Raw genomic sequence first — 13,933 nt, 5'->3', positions numbered from 1 at the left:
GGTCTTCCCCCCTGGCCTGAAATGCTAACCAATGAGAGCAGACTGGGCTCTGGTTTCAGACAGAGGGTGAAAAGAGGTGCTGCAGCACAGGCAGTATGAGAAAAATAAAGAGCTTTTTGAACATTAAAGCATGGAGACATGTCCCAGTGGAGACACTACATACAAATATGAACCTGGAAATCTGCAGAATAGGGCCTCTTTAAATCTTTAGAAAACCATTTGTAGGTCGTGATAGTACCACAATAGTTTATATAATAATAATGCTATATCCAAAAAGTTTCAATAATTTACAATTGTGCAGCCTTAGTTCAGTCCCTTCAATCAAAGTCAAGACTGGTGCAGCCCATTAGGATTTGGAATACAAAGTCAAATGACACACATAAATACACCTGCAGCACGGTCAGTCTCCTGACTTCTTCCTGTCATATCTGGGACAATAAGCAATCTGCAATAAGGTCAGTTATAAAAGTGAAAAAATAACTCCAGGCTCAGACATGACATCTGGGCTATTGTGTCTGGTAAGTCAAAACGAAAGTTTGTGGAAATCATCCTGGAGAGCTTAAATACTCCATCAGCACCATGAAGTCTGGCAGCAGACAGCGACACAGTAGATGTTTCTTTGCAACAAATCCTCAACTAAAACTTGCTGAAAATACATTTATTTTCAAACTAGACGAACAACATCTACACAGGGATGCTTACAAAACAACACAACTGTCCAAGACTTCATTCCAATCCATTGGTGTTCAATCACAACTCCAATTCACCCTGACAATGCTTGGGAAGTTTTCCAAGGAAGAGAAAAGCTTTATCCACATAAACTCAATGCTGTTTGTGCTGCCAAAGGTGCTTCTTCTTAACGTTGACTGATGTGGGATGAACACATGCAATGGCTTTCAGATGGCTGAAAGCTATATCGAGGCAGCACCACTTTTAACGAGTTAACGTTTAACTTTAGTAAATGTACAATGTCAGTCGTTCCACACACTTATCATCATAATGTGTCTAATGCTGAGGTTTACAATCAATTTTCATCAATATTATGTCCTTATACTTTGTGTCAGTTAGCATGCTGACACCCAATGAACCTGGTTAACCATGCCAAATATCAGATAGAATTTAGAATTTAAGAATGGTAACGTTAAGAGAGGAAAGTATTAAATTATGTAGGCCTACTTCAGAACAAATACTACTAGATTCCTGTACTTTACTTGGGCATTTTATTTTCTTGCAACTTTATAGCCTACTTCCACTCAAGACTTACTGTTATTCAATGTTTTTGAATGGAATTAAGCTATCTATATGCTATATAACATTCATAGGGTATATTATTATGAACTGAGTACTTTTACCTTTGAATAAACTACATACTTTGACTTACAGTGGGGCAACAAAGTATTTAGTCAGCCACCAATTGTACAAGTTCTCCCACTTAAAAAGACGAGAGAGGCCTGTAATTTTCATCCTAGGTACACTTCAACTATGAGAGACAGAATGGGGGGAAAGAATCCAGGAAATCACATTGTAGGATTCTTAATGAATTAATTGGTAAATTCCTCTGTAAAATAAGTATTTGGTCACCTACAAACAAACAAGATTTCTGGCTCTCACAGACCTGTAACTTCTTCTTTAAGAGCCTCCTCTGTCCTCCACTCGTTAACTGTATTTCAGTCAGACAACTCACGTGTTCCTTTAACATGTTTATTAGAAGCAGCATATAGTTGAGTTTGGCGACTAGGCTCGGGTATCATCACTCCATAGATAAACATAGCACGATGAGTGATGATTAAATAACTAACCCCCGAGCCTACAGGTGGAAGCTGGGGTGGTGGTGGGCCAGCAAGCAGCAGAGACGTGGAAGTAGCTGCAGCAATAGCAGCAGCAAGCTGCATGGAGAGAGATCTGGCAGGTTAAATAGAGCGGCATATTAAGGAGACTCTGGTTGGTTGGTTGTAGAGTGGCAACGGGGCGTTATGTATGAATGCAGCATAAGTGCTCGAGTTGACTGCCTGAACTAGCTCGCAGGCTTCGCCCCATTTCAGTCAGACAACTCACGTGTTCCTTTAACATGTTTATTAGAAGCAGCATATAGTTGAGTTTGGCGACTAGGCTCGGGCATCATCACTCCATAGATTTCCATAGCACGATGAGTGATGATTAAATAACTAACCCCCAAAACTGCGTGGAGATTAGATACTATCCCCCAAAACTGCGTAGCCCGAGCCTGACGCTGGTGATGTAAGACTGATAAGTAGAGGGCCTGGCGAGCTGCCATGTGGCCATTCCCCCTAAGCACAGCGGCTTTAAGGGGAATATACTACCTAGTGACTGCTATGTGAAGGCCTGAGGAATAGCCCAGAGCCGATTCTTCCCTGAGCACAGCGGCTTTGAGAGGAATATACTACCTATATATGCTACCTAATGAAACTGCTATGTGAAGGCCCGGGAACAGCCCGAAGAGCCATCCCCCTTAAGCACCGCGGCTTTGAGGGGAATATACTACCTAGAGAGACTGCTATGTGTAGGCCTGGAAGTGACCAGTGCCGACCCCTCCCCCCCCCCAGCACCGCGGCTTTGAAGGGAATATACTACCTATCAAGACTGCTGTGTCTAGGTCTTTGAGGCAGCGACAATGAGCTTTCCCCCCCAAGCATGCAGCTATGAGGGGAATATACTATAATGAAATAAATGTAATATAACCCAGCAACCACCTGGTATGCAAATAACAGAACTCTACAGATATACATCTTTGAACGTTTACTCATCATCGAGTAGTGCAAGAGTTCATGGTTGTTTGTGCTGAAAGGATCTCATTCCTGTGAAGCATGATATAGCGCTGGTGGGCAGAAGATGACCAACGGCCCAGGATACTCTGGGTTGAGGTAGGCCGATATAGAGCTGCGGTTGTGGCTGTGCAGATTCTTAAACAGTGGGAATAGCGATCTGGGGGCAGGTCGCAGCTTAGGCAGAGATCACGCAGCTCGGAGGAGAACCCTCGTCGTTGGGTTTGCAGCCATCGAATAAACATGGGTGCCGACCCATGTGTCAGAGGGCAATGATGCGAGAAGTTCAGCATGGAAGATAAAGGACAAAGAAAACAGTGTTAGTTTTAGCAATGATTATTCGGGGTTCCTTGACTCCCCAGACAGAACTGTCAGACATTGAATGTTTCAAAACAGTGTGTATATTTGATCTCCAAAGTTCATTCAGTAAGGGTGAGATTATGCAGAGGATTAAAAGGTGAGAGGTCTGTGTATATTCGCCACCTGAGAAACCAAAGAAAGCTGTAACAACTGCATCTGACGTTTATCAATGTATAGTGAAACCCCTTTGCCTGAACTTAGACATTAACCTTTGCACGGGTGCAAAGTTAAGAGGCAGTCTTTATCATTGTGTGGAGGACGTGCCTTCTTAAGGCCCTTGAGGAGCAAATTAATTAACTCTAGCGTGGCTTAATACTTAGCACTTGAAAATTGCAGGATTCGAATGAAAATACAATTATATATAATGCATGAACGACTATTATATATATTGCATAAGTACACAGAGGAGGGACAGAAGAAGATAAAGTACCAAGCTGAATTGTATGCTTTGAATCATGCTCTTGGTTGGAGGCAGAATATGGGAAATCCTTGAGGGGCTTGACGTGTTGATCCAGAGTCATTTGGTTGAACGAAGGGCATGGCAAGCTGGTGGGGCAACCACTCATTGTGAAATCCCCCGAATCAGCAGAAGGCGCAGCATCTGTAAGTAACTACATAGAGAGGATCTGAAGACACCGCAAGGTCATTATAAAAGAATGAACATAACATTCCACTCGTCGCAGAGGGGCTAAGGACCAAAGATCTGAGCAATAGCCATCTCTAAGGTTGCATTCATGCCGAATAGTCCGTGTCTTTACCCCAGACGCAAGTGTATTCCATCGTTTCATTTGCAGAAGGTTGGGTTTGCGCTCACCCAGGCAACCTCAAACAGACTACATTATGAACTGTAAACTAAAGTCATTGTACGGAGATGCTTTTTCAACAATTGGCGGGACATTAAGCGGATAAAATGCAGATCCCAGCAATTCCTACAGTAGCCTGCATCATGGAGCATTGGCAGGTTATTTTCATGCTGCTGTTAATCTGGAGAGTGCATCAGCAGACTCTGCGGCCAGCGCATAGGATTATAAATCAGACAACGTGCATTAAAAACATTATAACACATAATGAGACGTTATGCAATGAGGAGGTTTCACCGATGACAGGTGGCTCTGATGAGATTGTACCACTGCCTTCTCTCTGTACACAGGGGACCAGTGAGGTAAGCAGTCACCAGAATGAATGCATGACCCTAAAGGTTACTGGATGTTGCACACAGCATAGATAGCAAAACAAGCGATGACGCGCAAATAGTTGTTTCCCATGTTTTGATGCGGACTACGTCACACCAGCAATGAACCTCTCCAGAGTTTACTAGCGAGCGACCCGAGACCACCTGTTTTAGGCGGAGCAGAGGTATCGGACTGCTTCCACACCAATCCAACGAACCGCATCAAGGGGTTAACGCTACAGGGACCGATTCAATAGTACTAACCAAGCAGGTGTGAACGTGACCTAAGACTATGGTGCCTTAAGGTTTGGACAGAAAGGCTAGCGCTTGTTCCTTATAAATATAAAACATCTCTTCTAGAGAGACTACCAGTGGGAGACCATAATTGAAGGCAGTAATCAGTATTGAATGTATTACAAGTCTAATATGTAGTATGACGTAGAGCACTTTGAACATTTGAAAAGGCGCTAAATAAATAACATGAATTGTAATTATGACTGTTCTGATGCGGGACAGCTTGTCTGGTGGCAGTGAAGCTTGCATCAGCACACTATCGAGAATGATACCGAGAATTCTAGACGTGTGGAGCCTAGGGCTTCCAGTTCCTGTTCTGAAAGAGGTAGGCCTAGCTGTTGAAGTTTTATCTGGGAAAGTTAACAACTAGGAAATGGTTAAAAGATGGACACCAAGGGGTGCTTGCAGGTGTTGCAGAGAATCCAGCATAATCTTCTGATGAGGTGTCAAAGAAACGTGGGCTACTATAGCAACCAAATGCACATTTGATTGTAAAACCTTAAAATATATATGCCACAAGGCATATGGGATGTCTGCTTTCCCTGCCATGTCATCTACAGAGCAAAGAAATGGGAAAAATCTTTAGTAGTTATTAATACTCTTGACAGAATAATCGTGAGGAACTAACGGCTCAAGAAACGTTGCTAGAATAATTCCTCCTAGCACTAGGCTAGGGGCCTGTCGTGTTTTTAAACGTTTAAATAGCAGCTTGTGTAATACTCCTGGCTCCTTCAGTGCAAACTTCAGTCTTGAGTGCAGGTTTCAACAGACATGGGTCCCTGGGAGCCAGCCTAACCTGCTAAGAAACCTTGATTTAAGCCTGTGATAAGTTCATTTGACGAACATCTGTGATTAGAAAGAGCTTGGAAACGATTTGCAGCATGAGGCACACCCAGCGAGGGACAGAATATTGCAGGTAGCGCTTAATTCCTGTGAGGAAAAACTCTTCTTTGTTAGGTGATTAAATGTACATGGCCGCTTGGCAGAGAATGATTCATGGTATTCATAGAAAAGACACTGTAGGAGAGATTTAAGTCTAAAATGATGGTCAAAAATGTATCGAGCTTCCCTTCATATTCCCGTGATGGAAATTATTAATTTATTTCCATTTTAATTTCATTGATTTATAGTAGTATAAATACTTATACACATACAACTTCTGTATAATTGCCTCAAATATGACTTACTGCAGGCCAAATATTTCCATAATAAAACATTGCTTATGCAGAACAGTATTATATACCTGCCAAGATGCGATTCCTAAGGAATTGCTGCTGCAGGGGGCAGGAAGCTAGAACTCGTGGCTGGAATTCCCAGAATCCTCGGGAGTGTGACGTCAGCGGCACAACGTGGTTGAACGCGGAAGTAGAAACATTTGTTTACATTGCAGGCAGAGGAAATCGAGTTTGTTCACGGGAATATATCGTGTAATTAAAGGCTTCAAGCTTCAAGATTTTACTTCGAGAAGGTAGGACAGGATGGCAGGTACTTTAGGAATGCCGGAGTCAGCTTGCTCCTGCCTTTTTTGGTGTTTAAATACCCACCGACCGAGAGACAGTGCGACTCTTAGCTGACACACAAGAAAGGGGTTGTTACCGGAGCTGGCGTAGAACTCGGGACTTCCTCTGGCCCAAAGGATATTAAAAGCTACTCCAGATGAGTACGGAAGGGACACCTGAATGTGTGTCGTGCGGGAGCTGTGGCTCGTTCCAGCGGCGTCTGAACCATGCTCTGAGATAGCCTGTGTTTCGGGAATGAGGCATTTCTTACGGCTTCTTGCGTATGATGATTCGGTTCCAGAGTCGGAGATTGCAATAGACAGCGCCGGCAGGCAAGCAGCAGCAACATGAAACACAGCAGCAGGAACATGAACGCAGCAATAGCAAGTGAACACAGCAGGCAAGCAGCAGCGACGTAGAGGTAGCTGCAGCAATAGCAGCAGCAAGCAATGCATGGAAAGAGATCTGGCAGGTTAAATAGAGCGGCATATTAAGGAGACTCTGTTTGGTTGGTTGTAGAGTGGCAAGGGGGCGTTATGTATGAATGCAGCATAAGTGCTCGAGTTGACAGCCTGAACTAGCTCGCAGGCTTCGCCCCATTAATGGCACCTGTTTGAACTCATTATCAGTATAAAAGACACCTGTCCACAACCTCAAACAGTCACACTCCAAACTCCACTATGGCCAAGACCAAAGAGCTGTCAAAGGACACCAGAAACAAAATTGTAGACCTGCACGAGGCTGGGAAGACTGAATCTGCAATAGGTAAGCAGCTTGGTGTGAAGAAATCAACTGTGGGAGCAATTATTAGAAAATGGAAGACATACAAGAACACTGATAATCTCCCTCGATCTGGGGCTCCACGCAAGATCTCACCCCGTGGGGTCAAAATGATCACAAGAACGGTGAGCAAAAATCCCAGAACCACACGGGGGGACCTAGTCAATGACCTGCAGAGAGCTGGGACCAAAGTAACAAAGGCTACCATCAGTAACACACTACGCCGCCAGGGACTCAAATCCTGCAGTGCCAGACGTGTCCCCCTGCTTAAGCCAGTACATGTCCAGGCCCGTCTGAAGTTTGCTAGAGAGCATTTAGATGATCCAGAAGAGGATTGGGAGAATGTCATATGGTCAGATGAAACCAAAATAGAACTTTTTGGTAAAAACTCAACTAGACGTGTTTGGAGGAGAAAGAATGCTGAGTTGCATCCAAAGAACACCATACCTACTGTGAAACATGGGGGTGGAAACATCATGCTTTGGGGCTGTTTTTCTGCAAAGGGACCAGGACGACTGATCCGTGTAAAGGAAAGAATGAATGGGGCCATGTATCGTGAGATTTTGAGTGACAACCTCCTTCCATCAGCAAGGGCATTGAAGATGAAACGTGGCTGGGTCTTTCAGCATGACAATGATCCCAAACACACCGCCCGGGCAACGAAGGAGTGGCTTCGTAAGAAGCATTTCAAGGTCCTGGAGTGGCCTAGCCAGTCTCCAGATCTCAACCCCATAGAAAATCTTTGGAGGGAGTTGAAAGTCTGTGTTGCCCAGCGACAGCCCCAAAACATCACTGCTCTAGAGATCTGTATGGAGGAATGGGCCAAAATACCAGCAACAGTGTGTGAAAACCTTGTGAAGACTTACAGAAAACGTTTGACCTCTGTCATTGCCAACAAAGGGTATATAACAAAGTATTGAGATGAACTTTTGTTATTGACCAAATACTTATTTTCTACCATCATTTTCAAATAAATTCTTTAAAAATGTGATTTCCTGGATTTGTTCTCATAGTTGAGGTATACCTCGGATGAAAATTACATGCCTCTCATCTTTTTAAGTGGGAGAACTTGCACAATTGGTGGCTGACTAAATACTTTTTTGCCCCACTGTATATAATGCAGGACTATACCTGACTATACTTTTGAATCTTGGTCTTGTTTTCTTACTTTTCTTGTTTAATTTTGGTGAACACAGTTGAAACATGGGAAATTACTTTTGATAGGTTGAACTCATGTAGTCATTGATTCTAAATTGATTGCAAATTTGCTAAAATACAAATGAAAACCAAGTTTGCGCAGTATGTGGATAGTTTGAGCGAACAGCTGAATTTGGATACTATATTTCATCATCATTATCTGCGTAATCCATCCTTTTTCAACACTTTTCTTACTGTTATCTGCAAACTTTCAAGCATTTTCAAGGTCTGGTTCCTTACTGATAAAAGGTTATGCTTCGTCACACATACTTCACCCTTGGCTCTAGGGGGAACAGAGAGCATTTAATGATTCGGCTGAGGTTGAAAAATAGCACACTCAGGTGGAGGGGGCCTTCAGAAGAAACACTGCCGTAAATCTGGTGTGCTGTTTGTTTTTACCATTCGCTTTTTCACTCGCTTGTTTGTACATGTGTTACTCTTACTTTATCAGTTAATGTGGTGGCAGCACAATGCTTAAAGGTAGCTGAAGTGAATAATTCATGAGGAAGAGGAAGCCTGCTCATTAACCTCGAATAGACGTTCCCTACTGTGTGCTGTTTCCTTCTTTCTCTCTTGTGTTTCAGAGCATATCTTTTCTTTCTCTCTTCTCATTTGCTCATTTAATCTTGCACATACTAAGTGTAATATATGCAGTTTATGTTGTCTCTGCCTCCCCTTGCTCATTATCTTTACGGGTGAGTGTGATTACATTCAGGAACACCTCAATCTACTATCATGTCCCCCATGCAGAGCTCACCCAACTTAAGTTATTTCTTTTAAAGCCAGCTGAGGTACCAAAGAGCAGCAGTCTGACCCCCCAGTGCCCTCCTCAGGTTCAGGGAAGAACTGCCTATGCTCTCCTCAGACAAAAAGATCCAATCCAGTCATTAGATGCAAAAAAATACACAGAAAGGCAAAGAAGCGGTATCATACAGTCGGTAATGTCCCTCCCTACAGCTATTTAAAAAACAAAATGGAACTGTTTTTCCACCTGGTCCTGGGTCTGCCCCCATGTAAACTATGCTCTCAGTTAAAAAAATAATATTTAAACTATAGAGAGCTATTTAACTGGAGGCTTAAAGTATAAAAAAACTCATTTCTAGAAAACCGCCTTTAAAGATATATAATGTGACATTATGTACATTTTGCAAGAAACTACAGGTGAATAGGGTAAAAAAAGGTTTACTGTGCTTTTCTTTGGTGAATTAAAGATATATCTACACACGTAGATAGACACATTTAGCAAATTAAAAAACTAAATGTGCATTTTCTACGTTAAAAGGTGGAAAAAAGGCTGGAGATCTGCACAAATCAGTGTTGTAGTCAAGTCACCAATTCAAGAGTCCAAGTCACTCTCGAGTCCCCATTTTTCGAGTCCAAGTCCGAGTCCAAGTCCGAGTCACCCAAGGAGAGTCCGAGTCATCATTACCTGTGTTCGAGTCCGAGTCACCCAAGAAGAGTCCAAGTCAAGTCTGAGTCACAAGTCTTCATGTATTAATCTTAGTGGATATATATGTTGAAATGTAGCTGCTCCTCTACATTGCTTTTATCCTGTCATGTTATACTAATTCGTCTATTGAACTGCTGTGAAGCGAGTTTGGCTACAATTCTTGTATATATATATATATAGAATATATATATATATAAAGTCTGCGTCAATTAGTGCGCGAGTCCGAGTCGAGTCCCGAAAATCGGCACTCGAGTCCGAGTCCAGGACTCGAGTACTCCATCTCTGGCACAAATATTAACATACAGCACATTCAACTTTTCAGTGTAAGCAATGTTTCTTTTTAAGCAGAATTTTCATTCTAAAACATTTTTTAATAGACATTTGCTGGAGATGTTATGTATGTATCTAATGTCCTGCTTTTTTCTGTCTGAACTTTGTGGAATAGCCAATCTGCTTTTAAAGGAAAACACTCCAGCCTTTTAAACTTGATGTTGAACAAATTCACAACAATGCAAAAGAGTTATTTGTATGTGATCTTCAGAGAGGTCTGCGCTTGCACTATGACAATTGCCTGGAAAATTGGAATGGAAATTGATTTCTGAAAAGAGGTACCCGTAGCTGGCATTAATGAGAGTAATTTTATGCTGAAACAAGATCCAAAATTGCAGCGCTCCGCCTGATCTACATAACACAACCTCAGCTGCTGCACTCTCTCATTTAGCAAACAGGCTAGTGCAAATACTGGACCGTGCACAGATGAAAATGGGATGGCACTGCATTGGTGCGGGTCTCTACATTTGATGCGGTTGGGTCTTGTCAAACACTCTTTGACAACCATCTTCTTACAATAGATTCACAGAGTGTAAGTAGATAACGGTAAACTGGTATTAAATGTATAGACTTTTGGAAAGACTTCATGAAATATTAAATATTCTGATATTCAATGCTTAGACAGTGGAACAGGATTGGGATTACCAATCAAAGGGTCAGTGGTTTGATCCCCACCCCCTGCAGTCAGTTTGTCCAAGTGTCATTGGGCAAGATACTTAAGCCCAATTTATCCCTATGCATTTCTATGATATTGGAGTTGATGTAAGTTGCTTTGCATAAAAGCGTCACCTTAAAGACATAATGTAAAATTAGTAATGTCACTAGAACCCAGTCTTGGTTCCAGTGATGACATAGGGTTGATACCATGGTGAGAATAAGCTATACGCGTATATTCAGCAGCACAGATGGTGGTTTAAAGCTATATTTTATGTTGAGAATGTATTCAATGATAAGGTAATTTGAGAAGGGGTCTTTTGTTGTCAAATGATGGATATTTCCAGAAAGATAAGACTTGATCAATATGTCAACCTCTCCTGACCTTAACCTCTTAAACTACGCAAGGGCAACAGCATCCTCCGCTGACATGAATCTGTTTCAGGCTCAGTTTAAATCTGAATGACATCATCTAAACGAGATAACGTGAGGAATCCATTGGTGCCAAGTAATGCTAGCTTCTCAGGAAGAAGGCTTAATATTGCTCCAAAGTTTGGCTACTTTTTGTTACACAAACTATGCTCATGAACTCCAACCTTTTTAACACTTTTAACTAAGTTATGCTTTGCATACATTTTAATCATCTATTTAACCATACTTGTGTATTTTTACTTTTTTTTAGGAAATGATTAACTTTTACATCCTGTCTAAATTGTTTTTACCAGGGCTACAGTTGGAATTGCGAGAACTGAGTATGACTGGAAATTAAACTCTTGTGGATCAATGGGCAACACACAATTGAATTCATGTGTGATGATTTCAGTCCATACTAGCCATTTCCCTCTTTTTCTTTTTACTTGACCTCACTTTAAACAATGATCTGTTGTAATATGTAGGATAATTAAAACATCACTATAACTACAACATGGAGACGGAGGGCAATCAGATGATGTACGGCATTACTAGATTGAATGATAGAATAGGGATTTCTGTTCAATTTCCGAAAAGAAAATGCATGAAGTCCAAGGCATCAATTTTACAACCGTTTTCCGTAATGTTTTTGTGTCTTAAAGATCCCCTATTATACTGTTTTTCATCAATATATTATAGGTCTCAGATATAAACAAACATGTCTGTGAAGTGTTTGTCTGAAACACCAAACAGATCATTGCAGCATCCCATAATCCCCTCTGTTTCAGCCCTGTTTCAAAAGTGCTGATTCTCTGTCTGTTACTTTAGATGAAAATAAGGAGCCCCTCCCCACGCCCCTCTGAGAGATATTTGGTTAAAAAGAACACAATGGTGCTCTAGGAGGAGATTCAGGTGATACGGTGGGGGGGGGGGGGGGGGGGTTACCTTGGTTGGTTATTGGCTAATGGTTACACAAGCCAAAAAATCGTAATGACATCATAAAGTGGCCAAAATCTGATCAGCTCATTTTCAGACAGGTTTTTATAGAAATGGATCAGGACAAAAAGTGAGGGGGTCTTTGTTCCTGAAACTTTCAGGATCTCTTTACACAGAGGGGACCAGGCACGTGCACACAGACATCAAAGCAGTATTTATGTTTTTTAAATGAATATCTATCTACTGCTGTTTGCGCACAGTTTCTCTTTCCAAAAATATATTGATTGAATACAAAATATCAGGTCGGAAGATTAAACTGTGAAGTTCCGTAGCCCTCCCTCCACGTCTCGCGCACATCGGCAGTCCCTTCAGACAGACAGGAAGCAGCACCTCCCACTTTACAGTCCCATGTTATGCCGGCTTTTCTTGGTTTATTTTGAAGGTGACTGGTGATGAACAAATGACTAAACTGCCAGTGCCTCAAGTTTACAGCTAATTAGCTAAACGACAATAACAAATATAGTTAACTAATGTAGGCTACTAGCTAATGGATAAGTTAGCTCAAGGTTTAGCTAAGACAATTTATCATGGGCATACAGGCTAATGTACTGTACTTAAGGGGGGACACTTAAAGTGAATACAGTACAATGTGTATCTAATAACGTGATCACAATCGACACATTGATATGCAAATTAGGCGTTAACTAGGCCTAATTAAAATGTGCTAATTTGCATGCAGTTACCAAGGCATTGCAGCTGAAAAGGATAAAACAAAAAAACACATCACCTCACAACTTCCCCAGATAGTTACTTACGTCAAGTCAGTATTTTCCCCTGAAACGTTATGTTTAAATGCAGATTAGCTTTAAATCTATAGATGAATTCAGACATGGTAGTAAAACGAACACCATTTATATGTGTTTCTTGGAAGTTTTATTTCCATTAGAGTGAAAAAAAAGTACTTGAAAAAACTATCTTTTTGCCTGTAATGTCCTTAAACAGTAACTTCATAATTTTGATTGTTTGTTGCTCATTTAATAACTATGAATTGTACTTCTTGTGCTTAGTGAATACTAAAGAAGACCATTGTCTCTGTGTTAGCTGATTATTTTGTAGAATTCTGCTGAGTATTAAACAATTATGTGAGTGTGAGGGTATTAAAATAAATTGGTCAGTAAGTCAGAGATGTGCAACTATATTTAACGTTTTGTTTTTTAAAAACATTTTTATAAATGATTATGGGAAGTGCCCTTTTTCTCACTTGAGCACCCGCCCCCCAAAACGTCTGTGCACGTCCCTGCAGGGGACACATGTTTAAGTATAAAAGACGTGAAAAAGTGAATTTTGCATAATAGGTGACCTTTTAAATAAAATGTTCCATAGAAAATTGAAAATGTTCCACTATTCTTGAACTATTCTTCAACAAATTGTATCAAAATTGTTGCAACAATATAATTAGGCATACAAAAACGTTGTAATTTGAATAGGTTCCTAACCAAAACTATTTCATCTCAATTTATTCTTCAGGTTCCCAATTTTCCAGGTGATGTAAACCAACTTTATTTGGCATATGCTATTACCCTGCTATCCCCTAGAGATCTCCTGCCCCAAATAAAAAAGGCAACAAAAGGCCTATATTAGGGGGGCGTGGAGTGGAAAGCTGTGTGACAATATCAAGTAAACATGGAAAAAGCACCCCTGTGGCTTATTTCCAACACATTAATGTTCTTCTTGAGGCAAAATAAACCTTAGTCATTACAGCAAAATGGGCCCTTTAAAGTGCCTTATATAAAAATGGCCATTAACGTCCAACTCCCCCCATGCACACTGACCTGGTCACACATTGTTCTGTTGTAAAATTGCAACTTTCATTTTAAAGATGGGATGCAATCTTCCTCCCATCAATGCTGTGCTGGAAGAGGAAACACTTCACCATCTATTTGTTTTTCATTTCAATCAAATATCCTCCCCTTTTTGTCATTTTCTCTCCATCTTTTTTCTCTATTACTCCTTGTTCCCCCTTTTCTTCTTCACACCTGCATCTCTTCTTCCCTCCTCTTCCTCCCTC

General features: G+C 41.2%; 1 protein-coding gene across 2 annotated transcripts in view; it reads left to right on the top strand.

The window, feature by feature from the left end:
- Positions 1-13,933, top strand: part of necab2 (N-terminal EF-hand calcium binding protein 2) — a 196,551-nt gene that overhangs the window by 175,583 nt on the left and 7,035 nt on the right. The window lies entirely within an intron of this gene.

This window comes from Gymnodraco acuticeps, unplaced genomic scaffold (assembly GCF_902827175.1).
Source record: "Gymnodraco acuticeps unplaced genomic scaffold, fGymAcu1.1, whole genome shotgun sequence".
In the NCBI taxonomy this organism is placed as follows: Eukaryota; Metazoa; Chordata; class Actinopteri; order Perciformes; family Bathydraconidae; genus Gymnodraco; species Gymnodraco acuticeps.
Note: the sequence above shows the minus strand (reverse complement) of the source record. Positions and strands in the feature narration are given on the sequence as shown.